This window comes from Paralichthys olivaceus, chromosome 22, assembly GCF_024713975.1.
Source record: "Paralichthys olivaceus isolate ysfri-2021 chromosome 22, ASM2471397v2, whole genome shotgun sequence".
NCBI lineage: Eukaryota > Metazoa > Chordata > Actinopteri > Pleuronectiformes > Paralichthyidae > Paralichthys > Paralichthys olivaceus.
In genome coordinates, this window is record NC_091114.1 from 7,004,055 (window position 1) to 7,010,054 (window position 6,000).

Sequence of the window (6,000 nt, forward strand, 5' to 3'; positions counted from 1 at the left end):
ATGATAAAAAAGTCATAGGTTAGTATGTCGTCCGAAATATGCTAAAAAAGTCATAGGTTAGTATGTCGTCCGAAATATGATAAAAAAGTCATAGGTTAGTATGTCGTCCGAAATATGATAAAAAAGTCATAGGTTAGTATGTCGTCCGAAATATGATAAAAAAGTCATAGGTTAGTATGTCGTCCGAAATATGCTAAAAAAGTCATAGGTTAGTATGTCGTCCAAAATATGCTAAAAAAATCATAGGTTAGTATGTCGTCCGAAATATGATAAAAAAGTCATAGGTTAGTATGTCGTCCGAAATATGATTAAAAAGTCATAGGTTAGTATGTCGTCCGAAATATGATAAAAAAGTCATAGGTTAGTATGTCGTCCAGAATATGATAAAAAAGTCATAGGTTAGTATGTCGTAAATAATATGATAAAAAAGTCATAGGTTAGTATGTCGTCCGAAATATGATAAAAAAGTCATAGGTTAGTATGTCGTCCGAAATATGATAAAAAAGTCATAGGTTAGTATGTCGTCCAAAATATGATAAAAAAGTCATAGGTTAGTATGTCGTCCGAAATATGATAAAAAAGTCATAGGTTAGTATGTCGTCCGAAATATGATTAAAAAGTCATAGGTTAGTATGTCGTCCGAAATATGATAAAAAAGTCATAGGTTAGCATGTCGTCCGAAATATGATAAAAAAGTCATAGGTTAGTATGTCGTCCGAAATATGATAAAAAAGTCATAGGTTAGTATGTCGTAAATAATATGATAAAAAAGTCATAGGTTAGTATGTCGTCCGAAATATGATAAAAAAGTCATAGGTTAGTATGTCGTCCGAAATATGATAAAAAAAGTCATAGGTTAGTATGTCGTAAATAATATGATAAAAAAGTCATAGGTTAGTATGTCGTCCGAAATATGATAAAAAAGTCATAGGTTAGTATGTCGTCCGAAATAGGATAAAAAAGTCATAGGTTAGTATGTCGTCCGAAATATGATAAAAAAGTCATAGGTTAGTATGTCGTCCGAAATATGATAAAAAAGTCATAGGTTAGTATGTCGTCCGAAATATGATAAAAAAGTCATAGGTTAGTATGTCGTCCAGAATATGATAAAAAAGTCATAGGTTAGTATGTCGTAAATAATATGATAAAAAAGTCATAGGTTAGTATGTCGTCCGAAATATGATAAAAAAGTCATAGGTTAGTATGTCGTCCGAAATATGATAAAAAAGTCATAGGTTAGTATGTCGTCCGAAATATGCTAAAAAAGTCATAGGTTAGTATGTCGTAAATAATATGATAAAAAAGTCATAGGTTAGTATGTCGTCCGAAATATGCTAAAAAAGTCATAGGTTAGTATGTCGTAAATAATATGATAAAAAAGTCATAGGTTAGTATGTCGTCCGAAATATGATAAAAAAGTCATAGGTTAGTATGTCGTCCGAAATATGATAAAAAAGTCATAGGTTAGTATGTCGTCCAGAATATGATAAAAAAGTCATAGGTTAGTATGTCGTAAATAATATGATAAAAAAGTCATAGGTTAGTATGTCGTCCGAAATATGCTAAAAAAGTCATAGGTTAGTATGTCGTAAATAATATGATAAAAAAGTCATAGGTTAGTATGTCATAAATAATATGATAAAAAAGTCATAGGTTAGTATGTCGTCCGAAATATGCTAAAAAAGTCATAGGTTAGTATGTCGTCCGAAATATGATAAAAAAGTCATAGGTTAGTATGTCGTCCGAAATATGATAAAAAAGTCATAGGTTAGTATGTCGTCCGAAATATGCTAAAAAAGTCATAGGTTAGTATGTCGTCCAAAATATGATAAAAAAGTCATAGGTTAGTATGTCGTCCGAAATATGATAAAAAAGTCATAGGTTAGTATGTCGTCCGAAATATGATAAAAAAGTCATAGGTTAGTATGTCGTCCGAAATATGATAAAAAAGTCATAGGTTAGTATGTCGTCCGAAATATGCTAAAAAAGTCATAGGTTAGTATGTCGTCCGAAATATGCTAAAAAAGTCATAGGTTAGTATGTCGTCCAGAATATGATAAAAAAGTCATAGGTTAGTATGTCGTCCGAAATATGCTAAAAAAGTCATAGGTTAGTATGTCGTCCGAAATATGATAAAAAAGTCATAGGTTAGTATGTCGTCCAAAATATGATAAAAAAGTCATAGGTTAGTATGTCGTCCGAAATATGCTAAAAAAGTCATAGGTTAGTATGTCGTCCAAAATATGATAAAAAAGTCATAGGTTAGTATGTCGTCCGAAATATGATAAAAAAGTCATAGGTTAGTATGTCGTCCGAAATATGATTAAAAAGTCATAGGTTAGTATGTCGTCCGAAATATGCTAAAAAAGTCATAGGTTAGTATGTCGTCCGAAATATGATAAAAAAGTCATAGGTTAGTATGTCGTCCAGAATATGATAAAAAAGTCATAGGTTAGTATGTCGTCCGAAATATGATAAAAAAGTCATAGGTTAGTATGTCGTCCGAAATATGATAAAAAAGTCATAGGTTAGTATGTCGTCCAAAATATGATAAAAAAGTCATAGGTTAGTATGTCGTCCGAAATATGATAAAAAAGTCATAGGTTAGTATGTCGTCCGAAATATGATAAAAAAGTCATAGGTTAGTATGTCGTCCGGAATATGATAAAAAAGTCATAGGTTAGTATGTCGTCCGAAATATGATAAAAAAGTCATAGGTTAGTATGTCGTCCGAAATAGGATAAAAAAGTCATAGGTTAGTATGTCGTCCGAAATATGATAAAAAGTCATAGGTTAGTATGTCGTCTATAATATGATTAAAAAGTCATAGGTTAGTATGTCGTCCGAAATATGATAAAAAAGTCATAGGTTAGTATGTCGTCCGAAATATGATAAAAAAGTCATAGGTTAGTATGTCGTCCAGAATATGATAAAAAAGTCATAGGTTAGTATGTCGTAAATAATATGATAAAAAAGTCATAGGTTAGTATGTCGTCTATAATATGATTAAAAAGTCATAGGTTAGTATGTCGTCCGAAATATGATAAAAAAGTCATAGGTTAGTATGTCGTCCGAAATATGATAAAAAAGTCATAGGTTAGTATGTCGTCCGAAATATGCTAAAAAAGTCATAGGTTAGTATGTCGTAAATAATATGATAAAAAAGTCATAGGTTAGTATGTCGTCCGAAATATGCTAAAAAAGTCATAGGTTAGTATGTCGTAAATAATATGATAAAAAAGTCATAGGTTAGTATGTCGTCCGAAATATGATAAAAAAGTCATAGGTTAGTATGTCGTCCGAAATATGATTAAAAAGTCATAGGTTAGTATGTCGTCCGAAATATGATAAAAAAGTCATAGGTTAGTATGTCGTCCGAAATATGATAAAAAAGTCATAGGTTAGTATGTCGTCCGAAATATGATAAAAAAGTCATAGGTTAGTATGTCGTAAATAATATGATAAAAAAGTCATAGGTTAGTATGTCGTAAATAATATGATAAAAAAGTCATAGGTTAGTATGTCGTCCGAAATATGATAAAAAAAGTCATAGGTTAGTATGTCGTAAATAATATGATAAAAAAGTCATAGGTTAGTATGTCGTCCGAAATATGATAAAAAAGTCATAGGTTAGTATGTCGTCCGAAATATGATAAAAAAGTCATAGGTTAGTATGTCGTCCGAAATATGATAAAAAAGTCATAGGTTAGTATGTCGTCCGAAATATGATAAAAAAGTCATAGGTTAGTATGTCGTCCAGAATATGATAAAAAAGTCATAGGTTAGTATGTCGTAAATAATATGATAAAAAAGTCATAGGTTAGTATGTCGTCCGAAATATGATAAAAAAGTCATAGGTTAGTATGTCGTCCGAAATATGATAAAAAAGTCATAGGTTAGTATGTCGTCCGAAATATGCTAAAAAAGTCATAGGTTAGTATGTCGTCCGAAATATGCTAAAAAAGTCATAGGTTAGTATGTCGTAAATAATATGATAAAAAAGTCATAGGTTAGTATGTCGTCCGAAATATGCTAAAAAAGTCATAGGTTAGTATGTCGTAAATAATATGATAAAAAAGTCATAGGTTAGTATGTCGTAAATAATATGATAAAAAAGTCATAGGTTAGTATGTCGTCCGAAATATGCTAAAAAAGTCATAGGTTAGTATGTCGTAAATAATATGATAAAAAAGTCATAGGTTAGTATGTCGTCCAGAATATGATAAAAAAGTCATAGGTTAGTATGTCGTAAATAATATGATAAAAAAGTCATAGGTTAGTATGTCGTCCGAAATATGCTAAAAAAGTCATAGGTTAGTATGTCGTCCGAAATATGATAAAAAAGTCATAGGTTAGTATGTCGTCCAGAATATGATAAAAAAGTCATAGGTTAGTATGTCGTCCAGAATATGATAAAAAAGTCATAGGTTAGTATGTCGTCCGAAATAGGATAAAAAAGTCATAGGTTAGTATGTCGTCCGAAATATGATAAAAAAGTCATAGGTTAGTATGTCGTCCGAAATATGATAAAAAAGTCATAGGTTAGTATGTCGTCCGAAATATGATAAAAAAGTCATAGGTTAGTATGTCGTCCGAAATATGATAAAAAAGTCATAGGTTAGTATGTCGTCCAGAATATGATAAAAAAGTCATAGGTTAGTATGTCGTAAATAATATGATAAAAAAGTCATAGGTTAGTATGTCGTCCGAAATATGATAAAAAAGTCATAGGTTAGTATGTCGTCCGAAATATGATAAAAAAGTCATAGGTTAGTATGTCGTCCGAAATATGCTAAAAAAGTCATAGGTTAGTATGTCGTCCGAAATATGCTAAAAAAGTCATAGGTTAGTATGTCGTAAATAATATGATAAAAAAGTCATAGGTTAGTATGTCGTCCGAAATATGCTAAAAAAGTCATAGGTTAGTATGTCGTAAATAATATGATAAAAAAGTCATAGGTTAGTATGTCGTAAATAATATGATAAAAAAGTCATAGGTTAGTATGTCGTCCGAAATATGCTAAAAAAGTCATAGGTTAGTATGTCGTAAATAATATGATAAAAAAGTCATAGGTTAGTATGTCGTCCAGAATATGATAAAAAAGTCATAGGTTAGTATGTCGTAAATAATATGATAAAAAAGTCATAGGTTAGTATGTCGTCCGAAATATGCTAAAAAAGTCATAGGTTAGTATGTCGTCCGAAATATGATAAAAAAGTCATAGGTTAGTATGTCGTCCAGAATATGATAAAAAAGTCATAGGTTAGTATGTCGTCCAGAATATGATAAAAAAGTCATAGGTTAGTATGTCGTAAATAATATGATAAAAAAGTCATAGGTTAGTATGTCGTCCGAAATATGATAAAAAAGTCATAGGTTAGTATGTCGTCCGAAATATGATAAAAAAGTCATAGGTTAGTATGTCGTCCGAAATATGCTAAAAAAGTCATAGGTTAGTATGTCGTAAATAATATGATAAAAAAGTCATAGGTTAGTATGTCGTCCGAAATATGATTAAAAAGTCATAGGTTAGTATGTCGTCCGAAATATGATAAAAAAGTCATAGGTTAGTATGTCGTCCAGAATATGATAAAAAAGTCATAGGTTAGTATGTCGTAAATAATATGATAAAAAAGTCATAGGTTAGTATGTCGTCCGAATTATGCTAAAAAAGTCATAGGTTAGTATGTCGTCCGAAATATGATAAAAAAGTCATAGGTTAGTATGTCGTCCGAAATATGCTAAAAAAGTCATAGGTTAGTATGTCGTCCGAAATATGCTAAAAAAGTCATAGGTTAGTATGTCGTCCAAAATATGATAAAAAAGTCATAGGTTAGTATGTCGTAAATAATATGATAAAAAAGTCATAGGTTAGTATGTCGTCCGAAATATGATAAAAAAGTCATAGGTTAGTATGTCGTCCGAAATATGCTAAAAAAGTCATAGGTTAGTATGTCGTAAATAATATGATAAAAAAGTCATAGGTTAGTATGTCGTAA